At 39.9% G+C, this 14,506-nt stretch overlaps 1 pseudogene across 2 annotated transcripts; it reads left to right on the top strand.

Annotated features, from left to right (window-relative positions):
- Nucleotides 1-1,082: 1,082 nt before the first annotated feature.
- LOC143862049 (protein FAR1-RELATED SEQUENCE 5 pseudogene) lies at nt 1,083-13,840 on the top strand (annotated as a pseudogene). 2 transcript variants are annotated; one of them, XR_013240133.1, is made up of 3 exons: nt 1,083-1,331; nt 5,666-7,892; nt 12,918-13,840. The product of XR_013240133.1 is annotated as a protein FAR1-RELATED SEQUENCE 5 pseudogene, transcript variant X2 (transcript). The 2 variants fall into 2 exon arrangements; XR_013240132.1 differs by having other exon boundaries at nt 1,084-1,331; nt 5,685-7,892.
- The last annotated feature ends 666 nt before the right edge of the window (nt 13,841-14,506 follow it).

Genomic DNA, 14,506 nt, shown 5'->3' with positions numbered 1-14,506 from the left:
TCCAGAATTAAGAAGGTTGGATCAAGGCAAATGAAAACCTCATTGGAGTATCAAGATAAGCTTGAACTAGCCTTAAGAAGATCTAATGGACTTGAAGCTTTGAAGACAAAGTGAAGACTATTTACATTTCAAGTTAATCTTGTAGATTGTGAAGATGTCTGCAGAAATCTTGATGTTTGCCCTCTCTGCTAACTTTGCCAGACGGTACCCAGATGTCTTCCACGACGAATATAGCTATTGAAGCTCATACCGACTAGTTGATTTGTGGCCTTAGAAAATACGGAAATGCCACTCAACGGCTTGTTTTGGTTTTTGCCTATAAATACAAGTTTTAAACACTTATTTAGTCAATTGTAAACACTCATAAGCAAATCTTGAACGTTCTTTTGAGTTGTGAAACCCATTTTGAGCTTCTTGTAACCTCTTGAGTGGAGATTTGGACAGAATACTTCATTGTAACACCATCATCCACATTGTCCAACCCTTTGAGAAGGGATATTTACTTTCTTTGATACAAAGATATTAATTGGGTCGAGTGTGGAGACGCGGAGCGCCGGAGCGAGTGTGGGTGACTCAGAGCTATCTCTAGTTGGCGAGTGCTGCAGAGCGAAGCCATCGTTGTAATTAATTTAATTCCCACCGTCAAGGGATTTGGGACTAGTGAAGCCACCAAAGGTATTGGTGGAGTGGAGTAGGCCTTGGTGTGAATCTTTTGACCGAACCACTATAAAAATCTCCGTTGCACTCTTACCTTTTCTCTTCCGTTATCTCCTCATGCATGGTATTTTTAGCTTATCTGGTTTGATTGTTTTAATTTCTACTTGTTTTTAAATTTGTAATTAACAAGGGCAAAAGTTTTTAAAACCCAATTCACCCCCCTCTTGGATATCCATCTTAGTATTGAGCCTTTAGATCGTTAGATTTTCAAAGGTTATTACAATCCTCAAAAAAGCTTATAGAAGCTGATTAAAAAGACAAACAAGTTTGTGCAGTTATTAAAACATCGTGGCTACACTAGTGTATATATATATATATATATATATGTAGATCGTTTATTTGTGCAATTCATTGGCCCCCACCTTGTTCGAAAATCTAGATCGTTCATTTGTTGGCCCCAACAACTGATCTTTGAATACTGTGACCCCACGTATGTTGGTGCACGTAATTTTTGTTCTCCAAAGACCTAAAACATTTGTGAGGGGGTGAAGGGACTCCGGCACTGGAAAACCCTCGCATTTTTGTCGGATTTCGTCGGTAAACCCCTCGAAAATCGCTGGTGGGGAGCTCGATTTTTCAGCCGTGATAAACCCTCTTTTTCACCTGTTACAGAGGTTGGCTTTTTCGAATTCCCCTTATTGTGCTTTTTGTTTTTCATTATCTATAGGTTCGATTCTAGGGTTTTTTCTTCCCACCATAATTCCATCTCGTCTGGACATCATTTGCATTGTTTCTGATTGAGTTTTAGGGCATGTTTGACTACCATAATTTTTTTTTTCTTGGAATATTACTAGCTTACCCAATGGTTAGGGAGGGTGGGAGAGGGTGTGAAAGAACCAGTACCTTCAAAAGCTTAAGCCGTTGGAGAGAGGCGTTATTTATCTTTTATACTTTAACAGAGGGTTAGACACGAGAGGGACTGAGTAAGGAGAGGGTAAGAAAAGCCTGATAAATAAGGAAACAAAAAACGCCACCCAAAATTTGATGGATTTATTTTTTTCTTGTTTTTTTAGCAACTTCTCACCCTCTACTCATTCGCGTCCTCTCTCACCACTTGAGAAACTAATTTATCATTAAAAAAAAAGGGAAATCATGACTGCCAAACATGGCCTTAAATTTTTTTCCCACCACTTGAGAAACTTAGGGGCCATTTGGATATACGGATTTTAGAATCTAGGTTTTTAGTTTGAAAACCGTGTAAAAGAGGGTTCATGATCAAGCTGCTACATGCTGTCCTGACAGCGTTTCTTGGATTTTGAGTGAGAAATTCAGGTTTTAAAAATCTCTCCCGCATCCTACAATTTCTAAAACTTGGAAATATGGGAGGATCTGCTACTCTCTTGCTGTTGGAAAGAAGGGCAAGAAGTAAAAAACAAGTCAAAAATGACGGCCGGTCCTCTTCTTCTCTTGTCTCTTAGCTAGAATTTTGAAGAAATCCCGGATTCTAAAATCCGTGTATCCAAACGGCTCCTAATTTATCATGAAAAAAAGGGAAATCATGATTGCCAAACATGGCCTTAGGGAATTTTCCCCATGTCTTAGCATCTTGCCTTCATTTCATTTAGACCATTGTTATTAGAAACAGGTACCGATAAAACAAGGAGATGGGAGGCCAGTTTTTTTTTAACCCTGCCAAGTCCTGGCTGCATTTTTTCAAGAATGATGTATGATTGGAGCCTATTTTGAGGCTGCCACTTTGATGTAGAACTCAATATCAGTGTTTCAAAACACGGATGCGGGTCAAAATGCGGATGAAGAAAATCCTAATCGACTCGGCACGACGCGGCTGAGTACTCGGATGACAGTCATAACTCGGGAGAGTGAAAGCAGTTTTTATTGACTTTGTAGGTCAACACGCAAAATGCGGCCGGGGCAAACAGGGTCGAATCGGGGGAGTCTATGTTGATGCGGGGGAGTTTTGAAACTATGCTCAATATTGAATAAATTAAAAATAAAGAAGGATCTAGACTTTTTATGGTGAGTTTACTATGGTGAGTTTACTGTCAAGTCCTATCTTTATCTGGTTACTGGCCCTGCGACCTCTAGAGTAGCCAGGGTGTGGGGATCCAGGCCCCACCCAGAGTTTGTACGTTCGGATGGACAGCTCCCTTAACAGGATTCAGACAGCTGACTTTCTTCGAAGCAGGCAGATGCTCATCATAGATCATTGCGCCCTTTGTGTGGAGGCGGGGGAATCTCTGGACCGCATTTTCATTCATTGCAAATTAGCAAGGGAGGTATGGAGTTAGTTGCTTCGAAGATTTGTTATTTCGTGGGCATTTCTAGAAAGTCTCAATCGACCTCTTAGAGGGATAGTATCTAAACAAATGGAAAAAGAAAAGGTAAAACCTTATGGAAAGTTTCCTTGGGTGATTTGGAAAGAGAGGAATGCTCGTGTGTTCAAGGGATCAGTCAAGACTTCTGCTTATGTGTTTTTGAAAGTTATTGCCTTGACTATATCTTTGGTGATGATCATCCCCTCATTTTGGCTTGTCTCTGCTTTTAACCTATGGAATGCGTGGAGAGAAATCTGCTCCAACTCAGTGAGTAGGAGTGTTCCTATGCAGGAATGGAAATTGCAAACTCTTGGTCATCTGAACTTAAATTTTGATGGGTCTAGCTCGGGCAACCCGGGTCTGGCTGGGATAGGAGGGGCACTTAGGGACGAGTTTGGTAAAGCTAGGTGGGTGTTCTCAAGCCCCATTGGTGAAGCAGACTCAAATGAGGTGGAGGTGCGCATGGTTTTAAATTTCAGCAGAAACGTTACGTTTCGTTTCGATCGAGATATTTCGGTTTCTGCCGCGACCGAAACGAAATTTACATGAAGTAATTTCTTTACAAGATTTCGCCAAAATGTCACTGAAATTTCGGTTGAAATTTCGTTTTTAGCCTTTTTTACAAAATTTTCACCGGAATTTTAAATAGATCCACCAAAATTTTAAAAAAGTCCACCGAAATGTTATAATTCCCATCGAAATTTATTAAATATTCACCGAAGTAGCCAAAATTTCCACTGAAATCGCTAAAATTTACACCGAAATTATAAAAAAAAAAACGAAATCATAATCATATTTTTACATGATTTTGGCCGAAATTTCGGCCCGAAACCGAAACGTTTTGGTTTCGGTATGACCGAAACTGACACCGAAACCGAAATTTAAAACCTTGGAGGTGCGAGTAGTATACCAGGGAATCAAACTCATATATAGAGACGCCTTAGCGGATGTGGAGCTGGAAGGGGATGCCCTGAATGTGATTCATTGGCTTAGTGGGTCCTCATCCACCCCGTGGAGGTATGCCTCGCTCTTAGATGATATTCAGGACCTCATACGGGGCTCTAATTTTTCTTTCTAGCATGTTAGGATGTCTGCTAATAACTATGATTTGGGCGACACTTTGAATTTATTGCTGGCACACGTGTCGTGTCATGTCAGACACGACACCCGTGTCGACACTCCTTCAGACACTTTTAAGTGTACTGCTAGAAGTGTCAGTAACTTTATATGTATGTACGTATATGAGTGTGCCACTATTTCTAGATTTAGGGGTTTCCATGTCAGATACCTCGTATCCGTGTCGAAACTTGGCACATGAATCTGTGTCACAAGTCATGATAATATGCACTTTCTATTTTAGCCACGTCCCCATGTCTAAATTATGGGAGTTTGCTGTGTTTGACACTCCGTGTCTGGGTCGACACGTGACACTCATGTCCGTGTCCATAAATCATAGGCTAATAGCGAAGCTGACTGATCAGCTAGGGATGGGGTCTTTAAGGAAGGACTGGTATTATATGACTATCTCCAACCTTGATCTTTCGGCTTATGCCTACTCTTTGTATTTTTTTCTATGATACTTTGTACTGTGCCAGCTCAGTCCCTGGCTTCTGCCACTTCTTTTAATACAATTTTTAGCCGTTAAAAAAAAAGGAAGGTACTTGATATTTCTACCCGTTGTTTTGGTATCTTCCACCCCCCTGTCTATTTAGAATCTTCTCTGTGGCTGTTTGTAGTTAGTACTCATTAGGAATCTAATAGCCAATGGGAAAATTCTAAAGAAAGAGAAGGGAGGATTGGAGGAAGGTACCAAAACAAGGGGATGGAAATACCATCTCCCAATCATGAATTTATGCTATAAATTAATGAATACTTTGAGTACTTGTTCCCTCTCTCTTCCTGGCTAGTGCTTGAAAGTAGAATTTTGCAGTTTTTTTTTACGAATGTATCCGATCAAACCTTTGAACTAATCTTGGAGCTTCCAAAAGAGGCAGTAGAGTCGAAACATTCAAAAGATTCAATACTTTGGTGACATTAAAATAAATACTTTGTTGACACTATCAGCTAAAGGGGATGAACACACAATGACATTGCCTAAAAAGTGCTGTTTTAAAATGCGGATGTGGGTCAAAACGTGGCCAAAACAAAATCAAATCCTAGTCAACTCGGCACGACGCGGTTGAGTATTCAATTGGCGCAGCTGTGTACTAGGTTGACGCGGTCATAACTCGGGTGAGTCAAAGGAGTTCTGATTGACTTTATAGATTAAAATGCGGATTTGGACAAGAATGTGGCCAAGGTAAAACGGAGTCGACTCGGGGGAGTCCACGAGGACAAGGGAGAGTTTCGAAACTATGCTAAAAAGTTTCTATGACTCCTTATTGATTTTCCCTTGATTACATGCAATTCTTTACTGTGTATTTCTTCTACATCTTAGAACTGTCCAATTACTGCATTTTTCGAAAGTTGAAACTGGACCATTGTTGTTTCTTGATTTTACTTTAGCTGAATATTCAGATGTATGCAGTAATTTGTAGTAAATTGAATCATTTTATTACGCAAAAGTTTTTATTGGCTGATATTGGATATATACTATTTATCAATTTATTTATTGGCTGATATACTATTTATCAATTTGTTCAATATGCCACGTAAGAAAGCTAACTATGCAGGTTTTGATGAGCATTACAGTGATATGGAGAGCGCCACAGATGGAGATGAGTCAATAGAATCTGATGTGGCCGGGGAAGATGATACCACGAAGGGTTGCATATCGGTGCCCTCAGTGGATAACAGAGGTCATATGGGTGAGGTCAACAGAATGGAACATACTGTGAAAAGGGACATAAATGTATCTGAAGGGAATAGAAATCCTGTGCCATATGTAGGTATGGAGTTTGAATCTCATGAGGATGCGAGGTCATTCTATAATGCATATGCCATGCGTGTGGGTTTTGGTACCCGTATCAATTACTCACATCGTTCGCAGCGTGACAGAACAATGATCGCTCAGCAATATGTTTGTGACAAGGAGGGATTCCGTGTAAACAAGGAAGGCCCACGCAAGCGTGCTCGGGCAATTACTCGGGTAGGCTGCAAGGCATCAATGGCTGTGAAGAAGTTATGTGCTGGAAAGTGGGTTGTAAAGAGTTTTGAAAGGGACCATAACCATGCCCTACTGAGTCTAAGTCAGGTACAATCTCTTCGATCTCATAGGGGTAAATCTGATGCCGTAAGAAATCGATTGATAGAACGTAGGTCAAGCAATATTAGTTCCTCGGAACAAGATTGCACTGGTTCTCCCGGTACTGTTCGGCAGACGAACTTTGCAAAGGGTGATGCTCAAGCCGTCCTTGACTACTTCAAGTATATGCAAAACGAGAATCCTTCGTTCTTTTATGCAATACAAGTTGACAAAGAAGGCCGATTGACCAATGCTTTATGGATTGATGCTACATCAAGGATGGCTTACAAGTACTTTGGTGAAGTTGTTACCTTTGAAGCAACATATTTGATGAACAAATATGGCTTGCCATTCACTCCATTTGTAGGAGTGAACCATCATGGTATGCCTCTGTTGTTTGGTTGTGCATTACTCGCGGATGAGACGAAATCATCTTTTGTTTGGCTATTTAAGACATGGCTTACAGCAGTATCTGGACACCATCCGGCCTCTATAATTACTCACCAAGATAGGGCTATTCAAGCTGCAATTGCTGAGGTATTTCCAGAAACACAACATCGTTTTTGCATGTCACATATTCAAAGAAAATTGCCTGAAAAGTTGGGTCATGTATTCACTCGTAAGAATTTCAAAGAGGAATTTCAAAAATGCATCTACCAAACTGAGACAATTATTGAGTTTGAATCAAGGTGGGGATCTCTCCTTGATAAATTTGATCTTAGGAAGAATGATTGGCTCCTATTATTGTATGAAGATCGCCGATATTGGGTCCCGATATACCTGAAGGGCACTTTTTTTGCAGAAATGCCTACAACCCAGACAAGTGAAAGTATAATGTCTTTCTTTGATGGTTGCGTGAATGTGCATACCGGTCTAGATGAGTTTGTTAGGCAATATGATAATGCTCTAAACAGTTTGTACTCTAAGGAAATTCAAGCGGATTTTGAGACAATGTACCATGACCCGCATTTGAAGACGTCATCGCCCATGGAAAAACAAGCAGCATCCCTTTATACTAAAGAGATTTTTAAGAAATTTCAAGTTGAATTATTTGAATGCTTTGGTTATGTTGCAAATAAAATAGCAGAAGATGGGGTACTCTGTACATATAGGGTGGCACAATTTGAGGAAGCGATGGTGTCTCATACTGTCACATTTAATTTTTCCGAAATGAGAGGAAGTTGTAGCTGCTTAATGTTTGAATATACAGGTATTCTCTGTAGACATGTATTAAATGTTTTCAAAGTAGCAAACATATTCACACTCCCATCTCATTACATCTTGAAACGATGGACAAGAAATGCTAAGAGTAGCGTTGTGTTGGATGAACATAGTGTTGAAGGGAAAGATAATTGTCAACAATCAATGATTGCACGATACAATGATCTATGCCATCGATCTATCAAAATTGCAGAGGAAGGGGCAAGATCAATGGAGAGTTACAATGTGGCAATGAATGCTCTGCAAGGGACATTTGAAGAAGTTGTTAGTATGAATGATAGTGCTGCGGGATTCATGCAACCTTGTACCCTAATTAGTTAATGTAATTCATCTAGACTCCTCACTACCTAGTACATTAATGAAAGTAATTCATCTAAACAAAACCAGTGAAGGGAGGCAAGTAGATAAAGCGAAGAATATATCAACTTCACACAATCCTCACCACCCAAGAGCAGAAGAAACTTGTGCCATTGCCTGGATTGAAAACTTTGAAGGTAAATACCTTTATTTGATTTACTTTTTTGAAAAACCTGAAATGCATTTTATGCAGTCATGAATTTTAACTCTTAGTTGCAACAATTTATATCCTTCAATGAGCATGAGCTCTATTATAGCATTTGATTTGGTATTGTGGTTAGTCACTTTAAGTCTGTAAGTTTTTGTCTAGCACACACAAGATGCAAAAATCAAAACAGTAAGATGAGCACAAAAGCTTGGATTGGCACAAAAGACCAGTGGATAGACTTCCTATTATTTATATGAATTGTAGACATGGTCTACGGCCCAAGCTCAAACACATGTATGCACTTTCTGTTTAAGAGTATTTTACTTGTTTACGAAAAAAAAAAAAAAGGGTTTAAAGCAAAAAAAACGTCACCAAAAATACCCTTTTCTCATGCTTTATCATGATTGGTTGTGTTTTGCAACAAGGACTCTTCCCATGCAATTGTGGGTTGCGGGTAGATGTCGGTGAGGTGGCATCACAATGGTTTCCATATGAAATAACCCAAAAAGGGGGTTATTTTTTAGGTAGTCCATCTTTCTCCCTCTCTCCCTCCCTCTCCCTTGCATCCAAACGCTTTAAAGCACCTGGCTTTAATAGGTTTTACAATCTTGTCCCCTCCCTGGACTTTACTTGCCCAAATGATGCTTAAGCATCTAAACAGAGCCTAAAGTAGCCTTTTAGGCTCCTGCTATTAACTTTAGCATAATATTTCGATCTCTTTGGGGGCCTGTTTTGATCTCGATCAAACCTTCTTTCTCCCGAATCTCCCTTGCTAAATTTCTATCTTTATTCACGAACTTTGCTTGAATCAATTTGAATGATTTTGAAATTGGGTTCTCTCTTCTTTAGAATGTTTTTGTTGATTGCATGTAGAGACCATGATTATGGTTTTTCCATGTTTATGAATTTGGACTTTACTTCATGGGAAGGCTCGCAGCTTTTCTCTCCCTTGATTAAATCTGAATTGTCATATCATATTTGTTTCCCTCTAGCTATGTTTTCTAGGACATGTAGACAAAGAAGGTGATTAGCAGACGTCATGAGTCACGCGAGTTGTATCACCTCGATCCTCAAATTCCAATACTTCCTTTTTTTTTTTTGAAATATAACCATTTATTATAATATGGTTGGGACAAGGCGTTCCCAAAAGGTTTCAAATACTATTTTATAGTAGATGCCCTGAAGCGGGCTTACAGAATCCAATACTTCCTTGATGTAGTGGGGTTGACATAATGGTGTTACTGGAATTAAAAGGCATTGACGGTTAGGGATAGACTGATCAACAACTTACTGGGTAGAAGAAATAGAAGATGGCGGCACTAAACACCAGGGGTAACATCATGAGGCATAATTATCATATGGAGAGAAGATAAATTATTGGTGGAAGATTCAGAGAATCGGGAATTTACAGTATCTATTCTTGCCTCTTTGACGGGCTGTCAAATGAAGTGGAAACTTACAAGTTACAACTGTGTATAGGCCGGCCAGGGCTAGACGCCGTCATCAGTTCCAGGCCGAGTTTAAAGACATATACGAAAACCGGGGGGGGGGGGTTGGGGGGGTTTGTTGGGGAAAATATTATGCAATCCTTGGCTCCAACAGGGATTTGAGACTCAAATGAGGGAGAGGCCAAAGCTCTCCTTTTGCGGCCTCAAATGGTTTGTAAAAGCAGGTTCAGGCCCCTTGATGACTCTTCAAAATACTCTCGCATGCGCAGCTTCTAAGGTTCCTTGATGGAATTTGGCTAGCTTTATCATGGAGATTCAAGATCTTTGACGGGCAGCATGACCATAGTTTAATCATATGAAGTGGGTCAGCTAACTCTATGGCAAATAGATTAGCGAAAGGACTAGAAAGGGAAGATGTGTGGTTCTTAAGGATGTAGTGTAATCCATGGCATTTTGTGTTGGGCCTTTTGCTACTGTTTTACATCGTGGGGGACATCTTATTCCCTAACTCTGAAATCAGTTTGCTGTTGTTAATAAAATTTAACTGATACATTTCGAAAAAAATTCCAATACTTCCTTGACTTTGCCCAATTAGAATAGAGTTGATCCTCATTGGTGGCAATGCCATTGTAGTCATCCTTGTTTATTCCAAAGTCTTTTTTTCTTTTGAAAGATGACAGAAATTTCATTGATACTTGTGAGATATACACTGGGGACGAGAGGTCCTGTCAAGTATTACATAGCATGAATAAAGGAGGCCAGAAGTATACTTCTATCCATGGAGATAAAAGGTAGCATATAGACATAAACAGACATCATAAAAAAGAGTAACCCTTCGCCCACATCAACTCCCCTGCTTCACTAATCTTCACGAGTAACAGCTTCTACCGCCCATCAATTCAATCCTATGATTGGATTAGTAAAGCACTACCATAACTAAAATAAGGATTTTGTAAGATAAGAGCCTCATTAGGCAAACGACCATGGTCAAAGAAGCCATAATGGGACCTAATCAATTGATTTTCCCCTTTGGATTACTTCGAACTTCACCCAAAAAATGTGGGGACCTGCCGCCCCTAGCCATTTACAGACGTGAGGCTACCATCAAGTCCAAACAACCTTATCTCTGATCTGTCGGACCCCACTAGAACAATCTCAAAAAATCTGATTCTGCGCCAAAACCCCATAGAGACAAGCTAGATTGAGGATTTCTTTAATTCCAAAATAAGACCCACCACCTCAGAAACGAACACCTCCTCATTAAGAATTAAGGCTGAGAGTTCCTCATCCGATGGAGCTTTCTCTTCTGATGCTCTCTTTCTAGAAATCATTGCCTCTAATTTCTGCGTCCCCTTCTTCCTATCCTCCTCCCAACGAAGGCGCCTTGAGGTCTGTTCTTCCTCCAATAATTTGATGAATAAGGGGTGCTTGTGCAAAGGGGAGTGAGATTCTTTAATGGTCCACATACTAGTTAGCCTAAACAGCGCTTCCGGCATCCCGTTGGCTTCCTCCTTAAATAGCTTCCATTGCTGTTTTAAAGTCCTTAATAACTTCTTTTTGAGTAGGCAAGTGTTTGTAAGCATATTCCTCCAGGAATGCCATCCTTTTCAAAACTTTTAGGGAGGTCTCCATCACAAACAAATCCACTGGCAACTTCCTTTTTTTGCCAAGAGCCAAGAAGTGAAAAAGAAGGGCAAGGGGAAGATCAAAACGAACCGCTCTGATCTTCCATCTTAAATCCAAGACCCCAAACCCAGAGGGAGTAAAGAAGAGAATCACCTAACAAGAACATATCGTCTCGGAATGGAGGCTGAGGAGAAGTCAATTAACCAAAATTAAGAAAAAACTCCCACTATCATGAAGCAACATTAATTGTGCCGAAGTGGCGCTTCCCAAAATCTTCATTAATTCTTCCTTCAGGTTATAGATTATCCCTACTAGACATAAACCATCCTCCAATCCTAAGAAAGCAGGTGTCCTTCACACTTTTCATCGTGCAAACCTCATTGCCTTTGAGGGGTTGCATGTTAATATAACCGCCAAAACCAAAAAACACTAAAACTTTTTAACTTCCCACACAAGGAAAATACGTATTTGTATAGCTCCCGGATTAGACAGATCTTTTCACTCATCGTTGGTATACGTAAAGCACCAACATACTTCTTCTTTATTCCAAAGTCTTTGATTCCTGGTTCAGTTAATTTTAAGTATCACACATGAGAACTTTCAAAACATCATCACTCTTGCTTATCCGAAAAGTGTGAATAGTCATTTACTAATATTTTTTATTCCCGAATTAGACAATTTTTCTACTCGAGGAAAATGTCCAATATCATGACTGGAAACTCCCGAACTACTTTGAATCATTTAAGGATATGACACCCCACTGTTGGTACCACCTTGCAACAGATGAGTTTTTTGGTTGATTTCTCCCCTTCTCTACAAAGGAAACACATGCTAGCAAGTATAAATTCTTTCTTTTCTAGGATGTCATTAGTCCCTACATCTCGCCATCATCATTCTATAGAAGGCCATCTTTAGGAAGAATTGGTGCTCCCCTAATAATGGCATGATTGGAAAAAGAACCAAAATCAGTAGCAAGGAAATATTTCATTGAGAAGGATACATCAGCTTCCCAAATCGACCTCTCTTATGAAGTTCATCGATGGGGATGTAGATTGAATGAAGCTCTCTAAAATTTATTTGATGGAAGAGATCTCATCATCTTTGCAATTTCTCCAAAAGACCAAATTCTGCACCACAATTACCCCCCTCCTTGTAAATCATCTTATATACTCGTCCTTCTATGGACAGCTAATTCATATAGGTTACGTAAGCATGATGCAGAGGGGCCACTACCCACAACCAAATATCTTCCCCTCACCTGCGCCCATCATATGCTTATACCATTATTAAACTTAAATCCATGGCTGCATGCATGGACCGCTATGCACCCAACTTAGAACTCTAGGAGGGTCCTTTCTAACCCCCCTCGCCCCTCTGCACGCCCCAACCCCACCACGACCCCCACTCTATCTGCCCTACATTTTTCGATGATGATTGATGCTTGTGTTCAAATTCGCTATTGCTTCCATTCATTGGAATACTAGAAGCGTATGATGTCAGGATGTGTTTCTCTCGGCCAAATGGTAACAATTTCTTTTCTAAAAAAAAGGTTTAGTTTGAACTTCAATCCAATTGCTTTATTTGTTGTCGGCATTGACATGGCCTTCTCATCAAGGATTTAGTCAATGTGATTTGTTGCCCTTGTTTATATGTATGATAGTAACCTGATCTAGCATATTGTTGTTCCTTCATTGCCACTTTCTTAATTTTCTGTACTTAGAAATGGCACTCCCCTTATCTCATATATATACTTTGAAATTAAAGCTTCACGAATTCAACCGCACCCTTGTTAAATGAATCTTCTCTTAGAGAATGACCTTGCAATGTGTTTTGTTGGACTACTATCCCAACAATGTTTTCTTTGATGGATCTTGGACTTCTTTTGACTTGTATAATTCTGCTTTCTTTTTCTTAAATGTTTTGGCTCTTTGTATTGGCAGATGTGATGATAACAAAGGAAATGGCAGTGCACAGATGCTAAGTTATGAGGCTGATTCGATCATTCTTCACATTCAGCAGTTGTGAATTTTCTGATATGTCACAAACAGACTCGTGAAGGTACTTGTATTAATTTGAGAGATATAAGCAGAAAATGGTCAGATAGGTTCTTCGATTGCTTGCAACTGAGCAAGAAGTCTGTTGCTACTGGTTGTGAGCTTGTGACCTGGGAAGGTGCGTAGTTTTCTCTTGCTTTGTGATTACCCCAATGGGGCTGTTTCTCCACGGGGACATTACTCCTTGGATAAGCCATTCCAGGGATTGGCTATCCTGCTTGGATAATTTGTCTTGAATAAACCATTGGGATTGGCAACACTGCTTTATAGCATACCCATTAGGTGGGGCTGTTCTGGCTGTGGATGGAAGATAGAAAGCCTATCCAAGGATAAAATAAACCCCATCTTGCTATCCCCATTCAGAAGAACACCAATGGTATTACAAATATTCAGACTCAGGTGATCCCTTACATATCCGAATCATATAATCAACCTTCATGCTTTTTCCCATCGGCCATTCCTAATCACAAATCCTAGTTGACTTGGCATGGCACGATTGAGTACTTAATTGACACGGTCTCAACTCAGTCAAACAAGTTTTGATTGACTTTGTAGGGCAAAACACAGACTAGGGCAAGAAAGCGGCCAGGTAGAAGGAGTCAATTCAAGAGAGTTGACGACGATGATGATGAAGGTAGGGTTGAAACCATGACTGGCATCCAGAGTCCAAACCTGTCAGGCTACCAAGCATGCCATTATATTTAGTGTAATATGTTTTTTTGAAAGTTGACAATATATTTATACCATGAAAATTACATTGGGGACCAGAGGTCCCGACTTGCATTTACATAGCATTATCGTCAAGAGCATACTCCTGAACCATCGAGAGAAACAAGTAGAAACTATTCATAATTTCATCATGGTAAAAGATAACTGATCCAGCTCCCAGCAAAACTTCTAAAAAACTACAGGCCTTACAACTTCCCAACCAAAAACATATTTAGTGCAATTTGAAATATATACGTGGGTGTTATTTATTTAATTTTTTTTTTTTTTTTTTGCCCTTTTAGAAATTGAGCATGGTTTCAGTGTTAGATTTAAGACCTGGATTTTACGCGCAGACCAACCCATGATTGATCAGGTTGGTATAGCCTATTTATTGACCTTATAAATCAATTCAGGTTTGAACGAACCATGGTGCTGATCCCAGGTATCCATGCCCCCCGCTCGGCAACCCTATCTTAACCGTCCAATTTGTGGAAATTTTCACATAGAATGTGTATTATGAGATTTTAAACTGTGCATGCGGGTGCAGCCTCAAAAAACAGTGGGGTCCACTTGAATGGATGATCTAAGTCATTCATTTTTGGGCCCGTCATTGAATTTGCCTCAAATTTGAAGGCCGATGGATGATGCTGGCTCTTTTTTTTGTGGGCCTCATTTTATGCTGGCACGGTAATAAAAAGCACTCAAATCAAAGGGTTCAGTATAGACCAAAAGGCCCCATTTTTGGTGCACAGCTTATTAACGATGAG

The sequence above is a fragment of the Tasmannia lanceolata genome, unplaced genomic scaffold (genome assembly GCF_043159265.1).
Source record: "Tasmannia lanceolata isolate RefF3 unplaced genomic scaffold, GAP_Taslan_0.1 ptg000037l, whole genome shotgun sequence".
Lineage (NCBI taxonomy): Eukaryota > Viridiplantae > Streptophyta > Magnoliopsida > Canellales > Winteraceae > Tasmannia > Tasmannia lanceolata.
The sequence above is the reverse complement of the archived record's forward strand: the minus strand, read 5'-3'. Positions and strand labels throughout refer to the sequence as shown.